Here is a 17,818-nt window from a genome sequence, read left to right as displayed (position 1 = left end):
AAAAGATACCCTGCAATAGTATCAACAAAAAATATTAACTACCTAGAAGTAACTCTAACAAACATGCACAAGACTTTTCTAAAAAAGTATCCTTAACGAAGATATCTCACACACACACACACATACACACACACACACACACACACACACACACACAGTTAAGCTCACCCTTCTTAGTGCACAGTTGTACAAATTTTAACAAATACATGTGGTCACGTGACCACTACTAGTCAAGATAAAGAGCATCTCCAACAGCCCAAGTAGTTCCCTTGTGTCCCTGAAGCTGTCATCTTGGGCCCCAGCGTCCTGCACACCCAGTGGAACGTGTATGACACTTAGGAAAACACCACCCTATACCAATGGCTGAGCTAGGGGGTAGGGTCCACGGTCACAGAGGACAGGATAGCGAGGAGATGTCCCCATAATGTGACCCTACTGGATAAAAACTAACACAGGTCCTCAGGCACAGAGAAATTAGGATGTTTTTGTACAGTGGGGTCAAGGACCTTCCCCACACCCATAGGTTTCTCCAACCCAGAGCCCTGATGCACAGAGAGGTTATGTATCCAGAGTCACACAGCACATGGGTGGCAAAAGTCTCAAGCCTCGTGCCCCTCTGCAAACACTCTCTCCCCACCATAAACTCTTCTTCCCCGTCTTTCTCTTCAGCCCAGCGCCTTGGAAGCATACGGAGGGTAATGAGCGAGGGGAGGTGAAAGCTGAAATTCATATGAGCACTTAAGAATGACTTTTCAATGGTTCAGTGACATAAGGCCTCCAATGGTAAATCTAAACTCTATCAGACAAGACAGTACAGGGGAGCGAGTCCATGGTGGCTAGAGTGAGGGGAAACGGGGCGGATGGGAAGGCCCGGGGCCTGGGGAGGTGCTGGGGTGGGCACGGGCCTGGGGAGGTGCTGGGGTGGGCACCTGCGGGCCTCAGTCCCAGGCTCCGCCAACCAAGGCATAGCAGGTACGCCTGGTTCCCAGCCCACTCCACCTGGATCCAGATGGTCCCCAGGGGAATAGAGGACTCCATGCCCAGTGCTCCGCAGGGCCTCAGCGCCAGGTGGCCGGCAGCTGGGCCTGTCCCAGAGGAGCCCCAGAGGGCAAGGGCCAACCCCACTCACGCTGTGTGCCCTGCAGCCAGTGAGGCAGTGGTGGGGCATGAGGGTTAAGTGTGTCACTGGTGGGGGCTGGGCACCCCCAGACCTCCACGCAGGGAACTTTCCGCTGTCTCCTCCTAGGACGGCCGTCCCTCCACAGGTCAGCCTGTCAGGCTTCTATCTGTGCTCAGACTCCTCTGTGCTCCCTGGGGATCCTACAGCGCTGCGTGGTGACGGCCAGACTCCTTTGGTCTCCCCAGCTAGATCGCAAACATCCCCAAGGCACGAGACAGCTGGCAAACCCCGTCTTCCCCACTTCCTCGCTGTGTGACCTTGAGCAAGTCTCTTAACACCCCTGTGCCTGTTTCCTCATTCATAAAATGGGGCTAGTGACAGCACCTTGCTTATATGTACTTGACTTCAGAAGATTAACGGAATGGATAAATGACATGTTTTTGACAGGTATCCTCTCTGTGTCCCCAGTGCCCCGGGATTCAGAAACACCTGCTAAGTGACTGCCTGGGGGAGGGCCTCTCCTCTGTCACCCCGACACGGCTTCTGTCTAGTACTAAAGCAGTGAGGCGGAGTCTGAAGAGCACAGACCACGGACCGGGCTGCCTGGGTTCAAACCTCAGCACCCCTGACTCCTTGCTGTGTGACATCGGGAGGCCCCTCAACCTCTCTGTTTCTCTGCATGCTCATGCCTGCCCCGTGGAACTGTCGGGGAGGAAACAGATGAGCCCTTGAGACGTCAGTGCTATTACAACCATTAATAAAAATTCCTTTCCTTCCCCTCGGGCTCCCTTCCCTCACCGGAAAGGCTGGAGGAGACGGGGAGCAGGGAAGCTAGGACAGGAGAGTGACGAGGCCCTGGTCAGCCCCCGTCAGACGAGGCTGACAAATGGAGCCTGATCCAGGAAGGATTTAGCAAGCCCCTCAAGCCGGCCGTAAATAAAGCACTGGCGGCTGGTGGGGGGAGGGGGGGCAGGCGGCAGGACAGAGACAAATGAGCGACAGATGGCCAGCCACCCATCGCCCTCCTGTGGCGGCCAGAGCCCCCAGCACGGCCCACCCAGCAAGTGGCCTGGGAGGCGGGTGCCCAGGTCGTGTATTTGAGAGGCGGACTGCGGACCTATCAGTGGGCCCTGAGGGGAGCGGGGACTGCACCCCAAGGGAGCCAGCTCTGTACCCACGGGCCGAGGTCCAGGCACTTCAGCCTGGAGGGCAGCGAGGTGCCAGCTGCGCCCCGCCCTGGGCCCGGACGCCACTTGGGAGGCACTCGGCAGGGTAAGGCTCAGCAAGGCTGACTTCTGGGGAAAGCCCACTGATGTCTTCATCCATTCATCAGTGAGCACCTACTGTGGGTCTGGCAGTGGGTGGGTACACAGCAGGGACAGAGAGCCCCGGGCTCTGGACCCTGCCTCATGGAGCACACGGACAAAGGCTGCCTCAGACACAACCCCCCTCCCACGTGCCAAACGGCCTCCCAACAGTAACAAAGACGATCACAGTCAGTCATGCAATTCTGGGAAAGGTTGCACGTCCCGCAGAGCCCAGGACAGAGCTCAGAGCCACATCTGGACGCCGAGAGGATGCCCAGCCCTCTACCGCTGGGCCCAGGAGGCAGGGCCATTGGGCAGGGGCCCTATGCTTAGGTGCCCAGGCCAAATCCCCCAGCTGTGGGGACTGGGAGTGCCGGTGGGCTTCCGGGAGGCTCAGAAACACCCCAGCGGGCACGCCCTGAAGATCAGCAGGGCCGAGCCAGGCAGGAGGAAACAGGCTCCCCAAACAGCGCGGGGCCAGGCTAGGAGCACAGAGAGTAAATATGAGTATGTGCCAGCCCAGGTCCCCCAGGAGCCCACGGTCTGACAGACACAGACGGCCATTCGGTGACAGCCACGCACAGGGGCGGCGGGTCTAAGGGCAGGAGATGCCTGGCCGCCCGCAGGGCCGGGACACTTCTTGGGACAGAACCGAGCAGATGTTTGCAGGATGCGTCGGGCTCAGGCAGACAAGGAGAAGGAGAAGGCCGGCAGAGGGAACCGCGGAGGGGGGAGGCTGGGCGGAGCTGAGCACGGGCAAGGGCAGGGCCAGAGGACCTCGGCCTCATCCGGAGTGTGAGGAGGCAGGCGAGGAGGGAGGCTGGGGAGGTGGACGGGCCCCAGGTTAGGCCCAGACGTGTCCTGGAGCTTCACACACACGTGCACTTGACCTGCCAACACCTTGAGAGCTGGGTGCTCTTATCTCCCTGGACAGAAGAAACCGAGGCACAAAGAGACTAAGAAACTTGCTCAAGGCCACTAGGCTCATACACTGATCGAGCCAGGATTTAACCTCCCACCACCACCACCACCACCACCAAGCCCAGGCCTTAATGCCTCTCGGGCAATAGGGAGCCACGGGAGGTTACAGAGTGTGGGAGTGGCTGGGTTCTCGGTGTGGGGCTGGACAGAAAAGGGGTGGACGACGGGGCTGGGGATGGGGTCCTGGCACAGCCCTGACCCACTGCAGGAAGGAGCAGCACAGAGACCCCAGAGCCAGGCCGTACTCGGGGCCCTGCTGCAATGGAGGCAGATGTGCCAGCCCCAGATGCGGGGGTCGGAGAGCCTCCTCCAGCAGGTGGCTCCCCCCCTTCCTCACGGGGACAGGTGGCCCACAGGGCCCACTGTCCTGCCCAGGCCTGGCCAGCGTCCCTTCCTCCCCAATCCCCAGAGCCCCTGCCTCCGTCCAAAGGCCAGGCCTTCGGGCTGCTCGGAAATGCGGGTGGCACTGGTGAGGCTCTGCCCGGACACCCCATTTCAGATGCTCCCGCCCACCTTTGCTGGGGGAGGCTGGCCCCAGTCGTTCCACCATTCTGTTTTGTGGCTTACCTGCAGGTGAAATATCCAGAGGGCAGCCGCTCTCCTGCGAAGCCCCCCGTTCTAGAGCGCGGGGGGCCACGGGGGAGCAGGAGGCGGGCGGGCGTTGGCGGGGGAGCCTGCGGCGCCCCAGGGCCCGGCCGGGCAGAGACACGGCTGGGTCTGCGAGAGTAACAGAATACGAAATTCATATTAATTTTCTGTGTAGCCAGGATTTGAATTTCAAATCAGGCCCCAAGTTGATTCAGATTGACTGCAGCCGGTCTCCCAGAACCCGTCAATCGGCGCCCAGCCACTCGGGCAGCCAGGAGACTTTCTCAGACGGGCCTAGTGCCTCCAGCCGGGGGCAGGGGCTGTGCACCCAACAGGCAGGCTGACCCGCCCCAGGCTCTGCCTCCAGGGGCCGAGTCCAGACCATCCCCTGGCTTTCCATGCCAGCATCCCCCCAAAATCTCCACTTGGTCGGGGTGGGGGGGCGGTTTGTTCGGCTTTGCTGAGATAGGACCGACAAAATGTAAGATATTTAAAGCATACGCTATGATGACTGGACACACAGATCCACTGTGGAAGGGCACCCCAACTAACTAACCAGCTCATCAATCACCTCCCCTTTTTACGGTGTGTGTGTGTGTGTGTGTGTGTGTGTGTGAACACGTAAGCTCTACACTCAGCAAATGTCACTGGTACAATATGGTGTCACAACAGTGTGGTTGGCTATAATCACCATTGTTTTTAAGTTTTTTTAATGTTTATTTATTTCTGAGACAGAGAGACAGAGTGTGAGTAGGGGAGGGGCAGAGAGAGGGAGACACAGAATCCGAAGCAGGCTCCGGGCTCTGAGCGGTCGGCACAGAGCCCGACGCGGGGCTCGAACCCACAAACCGCGAGGTCGTGACCTGAGCCGAAGTTGGATGCTCAACCGAATGAGCCCCCCAGGCCTCATTCATCTTACAGCTCACAGTTCGTGCCCTTGGACCACCGGCTCCCTACCCCCACCCCTGCCCCTGGCACCCACTAACTGAAGGCTCCCCCTGCACCGGGGCACCAAAGGCACGGTCACCCGTGACCTGTTCCTGGCACCCGCTACCCACGCGCTTACCTGCGGCAGGCTCCGCCTTCCGGAGCCTCATTTCCCTCACCTGGGAAATGGGACAACAGCTCCCGCTGGCTCTGCAGGGGATCTAAGAAGCATTCCATTCACTCGGCAACACTCTGCAAGCATTTAGCGCCCCCCAGGTTCCAGACCCTCTCCTTGGGGCAGGGGCAGAGGTGGACACCTCAGTGAACAAACCAGACCAAACTCCCTGCCCCCAGGATGCTGAGGTCCCAGGGCCGTGGTTCTCAACCGGGGGGGGGGGGGGGGGGGCTGCCCCAGAGGACACTTGGCAATGTCTGGAGACAGTTTTTCCATAACCCTGGGGTCAGGGTGCTACTGGCAATCCAGGGGGTGGGGGTCAGGGTCGTCAATGCACAGGATGGCCCCGAGCAGGCAGTTTACCTGCCCCAAAGGCCAGTAGCGCCCAGGGTTGAGGAGCCCTGTTCTAGGGGAGGCAGTAATTTAAATCAGTAAGCCGAATAGATTGCTAGAAAGGGCTACGTGACAAAGAGTTCAAGTCCGCACAGAGAATCAAGAACATAAGTTCCGTCTGCCTCGCACAGCAAGAATGAGGCTCGGTGGGGAGGGGACGCTTCCAGCCCTGAGACCCAAAGACAGGCCGCCCGCTTGGCATCAACCTGGGCCAGAGATGGCCCCCAGAGGCTGCCAGTGGGACCCAGAGATAAAAGGGGCGAAGTGCCTGCCCCCAGGGCCCCCGGACGGCCTCCTGCCGTCCACAGCCGTTGCCGAAAGGCACGCGCTCGCTCCGTTTTCAGATTTGTAAGAAACAAGCATGTTTCTGCACTTCAGGCTCCTTTACACCTACTTTCGTCTCTTGCTGCCACGGCGTCGAGGTCTCCCCGTCCCGGCGCGGGGCTGTGCGGGTGCGCCTGGCCGAGGACCTTCCAGAGCTGACCCCTCCACTCTCCAGGTGGTGGGCACTGGGGTGGCGTCCAGGCTCAGCGAGTGAGCCAAGAGCTGCTAGGACACTCGCCGCGGGGTGGGACCGCCAGCTCCTGTCCCCGCGCCACCGCCAGGCTCCGCGAGGTCTTGCCGAACCGGCTTCCACCCGGGTGCACCTGCAAGCCCACCGGCTACAGACAAGCCTTCTGATTGGCCCGCATCCTGCCCGTGATTGGGCGACGCGTAGGCAGGTGACGCCCGTCTGGCCAATGAGAGTGAGAAGACGGCCGCCCAGGGGATGGCGGCAAATTCTCTAACTCCCGGGACTGGCTGACCTCCGCGCTGAGCCCTAACCCGAACCCCGACTCACAGGGCTCGACGGGCTCCCCTACGCGTCGGGACGGGACGGGACGCGCCAGCCACCTTTGCGAGCACCCGGAGACCGCGCAGAGCAGATGGCAAGCCTGGGCCCTAGGCGTCCATCACGGAGCCCCTGAATGAACACCCACCCTCCGGCCCCCCAGGCCCTCCCCTTGGCCTTCAGCTTGTTAACAGGGAACCGAACTTCTTTTCTGACTTCGAGTTGGGTTTGCTGTTGCTTTCAGCCCAAGGTGCCCCGACCGCCCCCCAGCCTGGTTCTCCAGCCAATTCCGTGGCGGCTCACCCGCCTTTTTATCAAACTCATATTCTGCTTAAATCAGCCAGAGTTGATTTGGGTTACTTAGAACCCTGATGATCCAGAGGAGAGTCTGAACCCAGTCCTGTCTGCCAATGAGCAAAGGTGCCAAGACAGGAAGGAGGGAGTGTTTGGAGACAGAGATGAGAGAGAAGGTGGGGCAGAGGCTGGGGCTCCAAGACGTAACCACCCCCTCGTGGGTGGGAACACCAAGGTCACAGGGCAGGAGCACGGGCAGGGGTCAGATTCCAGAGGGACTTCAATGCCAAGAAGAATGTTGATTATATTTTTAAAGTCCTGAGATTTTGACCAAAAGAGTCACCTAGTAAAGTTGGCACTTCGGTGGGGGCACCTGGGTGGCTCAGTCGGTTAAACGTCCTACTCTCGGTCTCAGCTCAGGTCATGATCTCAGGGTTTGTGAGTTCGAGCCCTGCATTGGGCTCCACGCTGTCATCCCAGAGATTCTCTCTATCTCTTTCTCTTCCTTTCCCCTATTTGTGCTCTCTCTCTCTCTCTCTCTCTCTCTCTCTCAATATAAATAAACAACAAAAATAAATAAAATTTTCTTTTTAAAATTGGCACTTTAGGGAGTTCACCTGGACCGGGTAGTTAGGGGCCCAAGAGAGGGGTCTGGCATCCTCGGAGCCAGCCAGGGCCCACACCATCTCGGCTGGTGCACACAGCTTCCCCTCCCCAGGGAAGGGACCACCACAGCCCCCCGCTGGTCAGGGCCACAGCAGGAATTCAGACAGACACCAAACCCAGGGCTGTTTCGCTACATCCTGCCACCCCAAGTGTGAGAAGAGAGTTAGCACCCGGGTGCGATCCGGCCAGAATCATCCCTGCTGAAGGGAGAGACCTGTACGCCCACCAGCAAAATGTTTCTGTAATGCTTCAAACCCGGGGAGCGGGTCACTAGCTTTAAGGCCGTCTCGTCTCACGGCTGCCGAGGCTGGGGAAGTGACATCCCATCTTTTTATGGGACGTTAATTTAAATAAAGCCTTTGCCAGATGACAACCCTTGTCTGTGGGTAGTGAAGTAAGCTCTCTGCAGGAGCAGGGCGGGGGGACATAAGCCAAGCTTTCCCAGGGTCTCAGGGAAACCACAGGGTAGGTCTGAGACCCTGGCGGGGGAGGCAGAGCCCAGAAACTCCTGCATCCGCGGGTGGCGCCCCCCAAGCTGGGCTCACTACAAGCCTCTTCTCAGCCCGAGCAGGCTGCTAGGGGTGTGGAAGGGCATGAGGCATTTGCAGAACGCCTGGGACGGCCGTGGAGAAGCAACGGTCCCTGGCACCCGCCATGGCCAGGCCCTCCGGGGTAGGTGTGGTTGGGTTCTTCCAGGACCCCCCAAAGAGGTGCTGCTCTAACCATCCCCGTTGTGCCGGCAGGCAAGTGAGGCCCAGGGGCGCTGGGGGACCTGCTGAAGCTCACACAGCTGGCAGGGCCTGGACTCGAACCCAGTGCCGTCCACACTCATTTACTCGCCCCTCACCAGTGAGCACTGAGGGCACCGAAAGGCTGAAGGGATCGGGGAGGCTTCATGGAGGAGGAGGCATTGCACTGAGCCATGAAGGGTGAATCGGAGCCAGGGGCCTTTAGAGCAGGGAAAGGTCTTTCCCTGAAAGGGGAAAAGTATGAACCAAGGCTCAGAGGTGAGGGCAAAGGTGCAGGTCAAAACAAAATCCCTTCAAGCCCCCGAGGAATCCCCTTTTGGAATGCGTCCAAACTGGGGAGCTGGAGAGACTCTAAGTTCCAAAGGAAGATTTGCTATTTGCTGTCTCCCTGAGCAAGACTCTCAAGCCAAGATTTTAAAATCCTCTTTCTTCTTGAAAAAAAAACATTTCTGGTCTCCAGCCTGTGTTTCTGGCAACCTCATTCGCCGAGTCTCGGCATCTGGGAGAAATGATGCACTCAGAAAAAGAAGGCGTGTGGCCGCCAGCAGGGAAGAGGCCAGAGCAGGGGGTGAGCCAGCAGGGAGGAAGCAGAGAAGGAAACGAGGGGAAGGGGGCCCTGGAGGGGTTCTGCTCCAAGGGGCGCCACCAGGGAAGCCCCTTGGGAAGGAAAGTGACCCTGCTGAGCGCCTGCCTTTCGGTTGGGCCAACGCTGACAAAGCACCTGCTGGGTGTGCCATGCCACTGTGTCCTGGGACAAAGGAATTAAACTCTTGGGACTCCTTTCCGCCTCGGGAGGATGAATTTGCTTTCTTTTTTTTTTTTTTAACGTTTTATTTATTTTTGAGACAGAGAGAGACAGAGCATGAACGAGGGAGGGGCAGAGAGAGAGGGAGACACAGAATCGGAAGCAGGCTCCAGGCTCTGAGCCATCAGGCCCAGAGCCCGACGCGGGGCTCGAACCCACGGACCGCGAGATCGTGACCTGAGCCGAAGTCGGACGCTCAACCGACTGAGCCACCCAGGCGCCCCTGAATTTGCTTTCTAGATCAGACAGGTAGTCTACCAGAGGGACTCAATCAGTTAGATGCACAAGGAGGAAGAAACATTACTTAATTAAAGACGTCCCCAGTAGAAGAGGTCTTGTGTGGACGGCTCCAGCACTGGCAAGGACAGCAGCAGCCAAGCAGGTGGTCCCAGGTGGGGGCCTCTGATCCTCACAGACTCTGAGCAGCCACTCTTCACTGGCACTCGGACCACACAAGACTCAGACACAGGCCTGGAGGGTACTTCTTGGCCCGCAGACCTTGGCTGGGGACAACAGTGTGTCAGAGGCTATCATGAGAGCAGAGGCCTTAAATACACTTGCATTTTGAGACTTGGCCTCTTGTGCTCTGGTGATCTGCCGTGAGCCAAGCACCCAGAACAAGACACCTGAAGGGGACCTGAAACCGACCCAAGGCCTGGAGCCAAACCCTGCTGGCCCACAGCCTTGGCCAGACTTGCTGCAGTCATCCTGAAGATCTAGGAGTGACAAAACAAGCATTTCCTGTGGTAAGCCAGCAAATATGGGGGTGATTTGTTACACAGCATCACCGCAGCAATAGCTGACTGATACAAAATGACCACACGGTATACTCAGAGCTCAGAGGAAATCCTAAGGAGCTAGAGAAGGCTTCTGGGAGGAGCTGACATGTGGACTGAGCCTTGAACAACACATATGAGAAGAAAGTCAGAAGACGCTCCGGGCAGATAGCGTAACCACAGGAAAGGAACAAAGGCAGGGATGAGCCGCACTGCAAGATGCTTGGTGTCACCAGAGCTTGCTGTGGGACTTGTGGTCACGGTAGCAGCCCCAGCTAGAGCCCACCAAACAGGAAACTCACACGGTTCATGCCAACCGTCAAGCCCAAGCGGTAATACTTCCTCGTTAGCCAATCTGGCCCCCGGCGTCCTGCCCCTGGGAGACAAGCCATTGTCCATTGTCCTCCACGGCCCCAGTCCGGTGCTCGCTGGAGAGGGGAATCTGCTGGCCCACAAATCTCCATGTCCACCTCTGGGTCAGGCATTGGAGAGAATGCCGTTCATTCCTGGGGGCCGACCCCCTTCACCGCCCACCTCCTCCTGGTGCAACTAGAGAGCTGGGGACAGCCTTAGGGGCTGAACAGGCAGCTCCAGGGTTTCATAGCAATCCAATTCCCTCAAAAATCTAGCAAGCTTCCAGTCCATTCCATGTGCGTGAGTCCACAGTGAACATTCTCGTCCAAGCTTAGGCTCAAAGCCTCAAGACTCTGAGTGTCCCCTGCCCTGTGCTCTGCCCACTGCCCTGGCCCTGGCCCAGTCACCTTTGTCCTGAGATCATTCAAGACGCCAAGTTCCAGAGAGAAACGTCCCCTCAACCAGATGGTTACTGGCGGTTCTCTCAAGAGCCCCGGAGAAGGAACGGACATCAGCCCCCCCATGGCTGTCCACACCGTGTCAGCTTGGGGTGGAAAAACATTGGCCCTTTCGGCTCTGGAGGGCCCTAGGTACTGGGATGTTTGGTCACATAGATGCCAGCTGGGCTTTCCATCTCCTCAGAGACACGTTGGGTCTGACCCCAGTCCACACCTCTCGGGCGGGCCTTCTCTACGATCCCCAAGGAACCAGCCAACATTCTGAACCTTTCCGTCCACGTCCCCCACGCTACGACCCCAGACAGCACGTGGCCGTCGTCCCAAAGCACAGCAGAGGACAGTGAGCTGGAAGACCTCACCGCTGCAGGACCTGGGTCACCAGCTTTCCCACCCGTGATGAGTCCGCATTGCACAACACCCCCCGCCTTTTCCATTCAGCCAAGTCCACATTTCTGGAGGTGTCACTTACGACGTCCTGCTTCCGGGCCCAAAAATCTGTCTCCGGTTTTTAAGCAGCTGCACGGAAGGGTTACCTCATTTTCCACGCTCAGAGCCCCCAAACGGGCCTCAGTTGTGCTGGCCGCTGCTTCCCTGGACACCCCTAGGCCCTCGGGACCCTCGCTGGGAGGCAGGCGGGCCCTCAGAAGGGCACGGGGAGGCGGGGGGAATGTGTGGACTTTCTGCTCCCACCAGAGGGTCGAATCTGCCGAACCTGCTTCCTTCCCTCCTTTCCCAGGAGTTGGGTCCCAGGGAGCACTCCCCAGTAACCCTCTGGCACACTATACTCCACCTTGGAGTTGGTTTCCGGGGAAGCCCAGCCAGGAACACCAAGACGTGTATCACTGGCACCCCAAGGAAGGTGGTGGAAGTTCTTCACTGTGAAGGCCGGGCTGCAACACAGATCCAGGAAGAAGTTCAAGGGCCACACAAGGGAGCAGCAGGCCTCAGGGGCCAGAGCTGCGAAGGCCCTCCAACATCCAGGAAGCTCAGGTCCCGGGGCCAAGGGGGCAGCCAGGCTGCGTGCAGGGGGGAGGGGAGGGGGTGGCTGGGGCAGAGGCATCACCTGCAGAGCGTACAGAGAGCACGCACACACCTGTGGCCTGCGGCAGTGTCCCTCTGAACCTGGAGACTCGGGTAAGTCCTGTCCGTGTGCAGGGATGAGACACGGAGGCAGGCTGCCCAGCGTTTCAGTCATGGGCTGTTTGAGCAGCAAACCTTCACCCCTACCTGCCCGGACCACAGCCCCTGGCCCACGGGAGCCCCTGGGCAGCCTGGGGACACTGGGGGCCTGGGAACCCTGTGGCCCCGCAGTAAATGCCCACCCACCCCTTCTCTGGGCAGCTGCCGTGCCCTGGAGCCAGGAGCCTGCACACCCAGGCAGCAGCCAAGGGGGCAGAGGCTTCACCTCCACTTGGGAAGAAGAGAGGAGTCAGAGGGGTTTCAGAGTCATCACAGAGGCTGGCGGGGCCCTCAGGGTCACAGAGGGGCCGGAGTTGGAGGAGGGGGCTGGCAACAAGAGGAGGGTGAGGCCGCTCTCTCCCGAGTTCATCCCAGAGTGCTCCCTCAGGGAAACCAAGGGCCAGGGGGAACAGAGCAGAATGCCTCAGGCAAAGAGGCAGAAAGAATACGGGACGCATCCCATTCCCCAGACTCTCTAGCTATGTTCTGATCTCCATTCCTTTTCACAGGCCGTTCCCTACCCTGGTAGGTTCTGGGAGGTTCTCCCACCACCCTTTCAACAAGCAGGCTAGATAGCAGCAGTCCAGGGCTCATCAGGAAGTTCCAGAATTTGTTCAGAGACTCAGGCTTTTCCTATCTTCTTGCTTTGGGATCCGCAGCACATAGTTTCCCCCCACCACCACCACCCCTTATAGTCACAAGATGGCTGCCAGAACACCAGGCATCATATCACCATTCCAGGCAGGAAGGAAAAGTCTAAGTATGTCCCAGAGGCCCCGCCCAGAAATGCACTCAGATGTCTAGGGCAGCACTGGGCCACATGGCCACCCAAAGCACAAGGGAGCCTGGGAGTCTGTCCTTTATTGGGCCACAGTGCTGCCCCGACACAAGGGAGCATCAGGGTTCTGGTTGGTGTAAAGAAGGAAGGGAATGTTGGATAGGCAACTCATCCTCTTCCAACTGTGTGGAGGGTGGGCAGGAGGGATCAGAATGGAGGCAGGGGCCCAGGGAGGGGCTGGGCAAGGGTCCAGTCGGAGCTGAGAGCGCCCTGGGCCGGGAGGACAGACCGCACAACACAGCAAGGTCTCCAGCCTCCCGATGTGTGAGAGGAAAAAGCTGGACAAAGCGCCCGGCCAGGGCAGTCAGCTTCCCCAAGGTCCATGACCTTGTCAAGCCGGCTGCGTGGGGCCATCGGCCCCGTCCACAGCGGCCTCTCCCCGGTCACCCTCACACAGCGTCCACCACGTCCCTCTGTCCTCCACTCCCCAGCCTCCCTGGCTTCCTCCAGGCCCGGAGGAGGGGTCCGGTGGGGAGGGCGGCTCTGTGGCTGGTGCTGACCATCCACGCCCTTCACCACGGCCTCAGACCGGAGGGCTGTGGCGGGCGGGCTGCTTCTTTGCTATCCTCCCAGGCTCAAATTCCGAGGGGCTGTTTGCCAAGACCTCTGCCTCGCGAGGTTTTCAGGGCCCCCCAGAAGGCGGCTCCCACAGCCCGCCTCCTTCCCTGGGCCGCTGGCGGTGCCCGCACCCACGGGGAGAGGGAGCTGAGCCGTCCTCTCCCTCCAGAGCCCTGTCCTGTCTGCCCCTCACCCCCCTCCCCGCCACCATCCCTGAGATCCTAACATGGCCACTCGCCTGAAGCCTGCCTCCGTTTCCCCGGCTGCCTCGCCCACCGTTGCCCCTCCAGGATCTCCCCTGCAGCCCCGCCGTGTCGGTGCCTCTGTGTTCACCTCCTCTGCCGGCCCAGACAAAATGACAAGGGACTCCATGGGTATCGCTGGGAGACTCAATCTAGCAGAAACACATCTCCCCTCGAGCGTATCCTGTAAAATTACCCAAGAAAGGGGTGCTTTGAATTGAGCGGCACTCCCCCATCACCGTGCTGCTGTCGCGGGGCACCGCTAACACTCCGTGCACACTTTCAGGGTCACTTACTTACCAAATATCGATTGAGAGCTTGCTTGTCCTAGAACTTGCCCTGGGCACCGGGATACAGCAGTGCCTGGGCACACGGGGCGCCGTCCCGGGGGCTGACGCTTCCGGGGACGAAAACGGGGTGCCCGGGGAGGCGCTGTTCCACGGGCCTCTCAGCCCCGTGGGAAGAGCGGGCGTGGGGCTCACAGCCAGCACACAGGAGGCCTCTTGGGTTGAATAAAGGAATGAACAAACGGAAAAAAAGACAAGATACGTAGACACCATTTGCTAGATATGAATAGAAGGACCCAAAGGAAAATCCTCAGGAACACAGCCATGGCCCAAAAGCGGCTCTGCTGGTGACTCCCTGGCTTTATTCTCGAAGCAGAATCTCTCAGGGGCCTCCTTCCTTCCTTGCCAGAGTTGCCAATTTTAGCCAATAGAATCCAGGACACCCAGTGAAATTTGGATTTCAGATCAAACAACGATTTTTTTTTAACATAAGTATGTCCCATACGTTGTTTGAGATATACTTATACTAAAAGTATTCACTGTTTATCTGAAATTCAAATTTAACTTGGCGTCCTGTGTCTTACCTGGCAACCCTATTCCCAGGTGAGGGCAAGAGGCAGGGTCAGAGGAAGACCTGGAAGGGGGCCGTGCCAGCCTCCCAGGAAGAGCCTGGACAGGGGAGGCTGGTGGAGAGGCCAGCCTGTGAGGACACACCTTTTGCGCGTGCTCAATTTTGTGCTATGTACGTGAGTTACTTCTTTCTTTCTTTCTTTCTTTCTTTCTTTCTTTCTTTCTTTCTTTTAATGTTTATGTTTGAGAGAGACAGAGACAGAGCGGGAGCTGGGGAGGGGCAGACAGAGGGGGAGACACAGAATCCGAAGCAGGCTCCAGGCTCCGAGCCGTCAGCACAGAGCCCGACGCGGGGCTCGAACCCACGAACCGCGAGATCGTGACCTGAGCCGAAGTCGGACGCTTCACCGACCGAGCCCCCCAGGCGCCCCTTGGTGCCCCAATTTCTAAAATGATTATTCCGAAAATGAGAGTCGATGTTAACGTCAGGGGAAGTTGGGGTTCAGCTCTCCTAAGCCATTTCAAAGATAAGCAGGGAGCTCCGTGCGGGTCAGGACGTGCCTGAGCTCCTCCAACCACGCCAGCCGCCTGGCTTCCCTTTTTGAATTTGGGGCCCACGCTCCCTTTCTCCTTCACCAACGCGAAGAAAGCGTGAACTTTAACAAGAACCGCTGATGTGTCCCCCCTCGGAACGGCCACACGGCAATCTGCACACGCGTGTTCAGAGCAGCACCGCGTGCAACAGCCGAACGGACGAATGAACGAGCAGGGGCACGAAGCATCTACACCATGGAGCGAGGGAGAACTCGACGCTCGGTGGGAGGAGTCGGACACAAAAGGCTGCGTGTCGTGGGATTCCTTTCGCACGAAACGTCCAGAACGGAAATCCGGAGAGACAGGAAGGAGACTAGTGGCTGCGAAGGGCGACGCCGGGGCCCGGGAGAGACAAGGGTGACTGGTAGCAGGTGTCCCTCTGGCAGGATGCAAATGTTCTAAAATGGGCTGTGCTGATGGTTGCAGACGCTAAAACCCATTTACCTGCCTATAAAATGGGCGGATTAAATGGCGTGAGAATCACAGCAAAGCCCTTGGAGAGCCTGAGTGGCACCGTCGGTTGAGTGTGTGACTCACGATTTCAGCTCAGGCCATGATCTCATGGTTCGTGAGTTCGAGCCCCGCGTCGGGCTCTGTGCTGCCAGCACGGAGCCTGCTTGGGATTCTCTCTCTCCCTCTCTGTCCCTCCCCCACTCATGGGCATATGCTCTCTTTCTCTCTCTCTCTAAAATTAAAAAAAAAAAAAATTGTTTCAAAAGCTGTTAATTCTTTGAAAGACCCAATGGTCCCTTCTTCCCCCAGAGGGAAGGCAGAAGTCCTGGGAAGGGCTGTGTGGTCTGTCCCCCCGCCCCCCCTGCCCTCCAGCGGGCCAGGCCCCCCAGCCTGGTTTCTCACAGCCTATCCCCCTCCTGGACCTCGCTTCCCCAGATGGGTAACCCCTGCCCCTGTCAGTGGGGCCTGCCCACCCCCCTACCGTTAACCTAGCTCATTTCTATCTCTTTCCTCCCTTCCGCACGGTGCACAGCCCCTCCCCCGTCGACCCAGCCCCTCTCCTCCCTCCCTCCGCACAGCCCCACGTGTCACAGGCGATGCACTCACTCTGCTGTTGCATCACTTGTCCCCACTGGACCGCACGCACCGCTCAGCGGGCGTCACACAGATGCGTCCCCAGCACCTACGACAGTGCCGGCCACCCACTCAGAGCTTAAAACCTATTTGGGGACTGGAGAAGATTGGGGGTGGGCTGCTGGGAAGAGGAGTGGGGTTCCTGAGCCCCCCCCCCCCCCCCCCCCCCCCCCCCGCCCCCCCCCCCCGCGAAAGAAGCAGGGCTAGAAATGTCTGAGGGCCCCAGAAATAAAACAGAGGAGCTTATAGATCTGACGGTCCCCTGAGCTTCCCACGGGCGTCCAAACTTGGCGCCTGCAGCTCAGAAAGGGAGTCTGTTCCCTCCCCTACACCAGCTTCCCATCCCCTCCCCGTGTGGCTCGGCCAAGGCACCCCCCGCCCCCAGGTTCTGCCTCACTCCGGGTCTAAACCACAGCCACCCTAATACGGTCCCGGATGAGACCTGCCTCCATCCGGGCCCCCCATCGAGGCTGCCTTCACCCCAGCTCCTGTCCTCACTCGGATGGTGCCTGTTTGCAGAAGCCAAAGCCACCGGAGGGGGGAGGGGGAAGCTCCTGCTGGAAGAGGAGGAAGAGACAGATCCCTCCATCCCTCCCCCTCCCCCTCAACTCCTGCCCGCAAAGCGTTCTTTCTCACTGGCATTCATCTAAACCTCGCCCAGAGAACTGTGTGCCATGCCATCCCCCCTCCCCGCGTCGCAGGCGGACCAGCAGCCTGGGCACACAGCCCTTGCGGGCCTGGCTCGGATCTGGGCACCATCCCGGCCCCGGGGGGGGGGGGGGGGGGGGCGGGTTTGCTGGGAGGAACGTGGCCGGCACAGCCTGCCGGTGACGCTCGGTGAAGTGGGAGGGCCCTTCTGCTCGGAGAAAGACTTGGCAGCCGTCTGTGTCTGTGCACCGAAAAACCGGAGTTAAAATATTGTACCCAAAACATGAGGCGGTTTCCATACAGAAATCCCTGGGGATGATCAACTTTGGCGCGGCGGCTCTTATGTTCAGAGCGGGCTCGCACACGCGCAAGACGAGAAGCCTGTGGGCCCCTGCTGCCCACGGCAGGTTGTGGGGTTTTGTGCTTCGTGTCCATTCTTGTCTGGGCTCTGCCACCAAAGCCCTCCGCGCCCCGTGAGGACGTCCGAGCCTTTCCCGCCTGCCTGCTCCTTCTCCTTTGCTGGGACCTCCGGGCTGTCTGTCCTTCACGGGCCTGAGCCCGCAAACCCAACCTGTGTCTTCTTGGCCCGGGACTGGGCCCGAGAACGACTCCAGGGATCGGCTGCGTGGAACCAGGGTGGGGGTGGGTCGGGGGAGCTCTCTCTTGCCCCGGGACCTGAGTTCTGAGGACACAGAAGCCTGGATCTTGGGCACCCAGCTTCCCTAGCTGCACAGAAGAACCACAGAGTAAAGCCAAGGCCAAGAGAAAAGCCAGAGCTGGGAAGTGGAGAGAGAAGCGGGGACACCCGCACCCCCAGATTCAGCAGAGCCCAGAGCCAGGAGTCACGTGGCCTTCCTAGTTACAGGAGCCACCAGCTCCCTCTCCACTGCAAGAGCAGACAAGAATGTCCAAATGACGGGTGCCCAGTGGCTCAGTCTGTGAAGCGGCTAAGCGTCTGGTTAATCAAGTCTCTTGATTTCAGCCCAGGTCACGATTTCACGGTTCCCGGGATCAAGCCCAGCGCCGGGCTCTGTGCTGTCAGCGCAGAGCCTGCTTGGGATTCTCTCTCTCTGCCCCTCCCCTGCTTGTTCTCTCTCCCTCTCTCTCTCTCTCTCAAAATAAATAAATAAACTTAAAGAAAAAAAAAGGAAATCCTGAAATCCTGACATCGTTACGACATGGCTGAAACATTGCTCAGTGAACTAAGCCCATCACAAATGGGACAAACGCGGGGGTCCCAGGGTATGTCATTTCGTGGACACAGAAAGTGCAATGGGTAGGTGGGTGGGTGCCAGGGGCTGCAGGAAGGGGGACAGGGAGTCAGTGTTTACTGGGAACGGCATTTCCGTTAGGAAAGGCAGAACGTTCTGGAGATGGAGGGTTGGGGACAA

General features: G+C 58.9%; 1 long non-coding RNA gene across 2 annotated transcripts in view; it reads right to left on the bottom strand.

Annotated features, from left to right (window-relative positions):
* LOC122238138 overlaps positions 1-6,114 on the bottom strand; it is a 39,090-nt gene extending 32,976 nt beyond the window's left edge. For both annotated transcript variants that reach the window (XR_006217110.1, XR_006217111.1), the window contains exons 1-2: positions 5,886-6,114; positions 3,976-4,125 (exon numbers count right to left, since the gene is read on the bottom strand). This is a non-coding gene — a long non-coding RNA (uncharacterized LOC122238138). The remainder of the gene's footprint in view (positions 1-3,975; positions 4,126-5,885) is intronic.
* Between the last annotated feature and the right edge of the window lie 11,704 nt (positions 6,115-17,818).

Source organism: Panthera tigris, chromosome B1, assembly GCF_018350195.1.
Source record: "Panthera tigris isolate Pti1 chromosome B1, P.tigris_Pti1_mat1.1, whole genome shotgun sequence".
In the NCBI taxonomy this organism is placed as follows: Eukaryota; Metazoa; Chordata; class Mammalia; order Carnivora; family Felidae; genus Panthera; species Panthera tigris.
The sequence above is the reverse complement of the archived record's forward strand: the minus strand, read 5'-3'. Positions and strand labels throughout refer to the sequence as shown.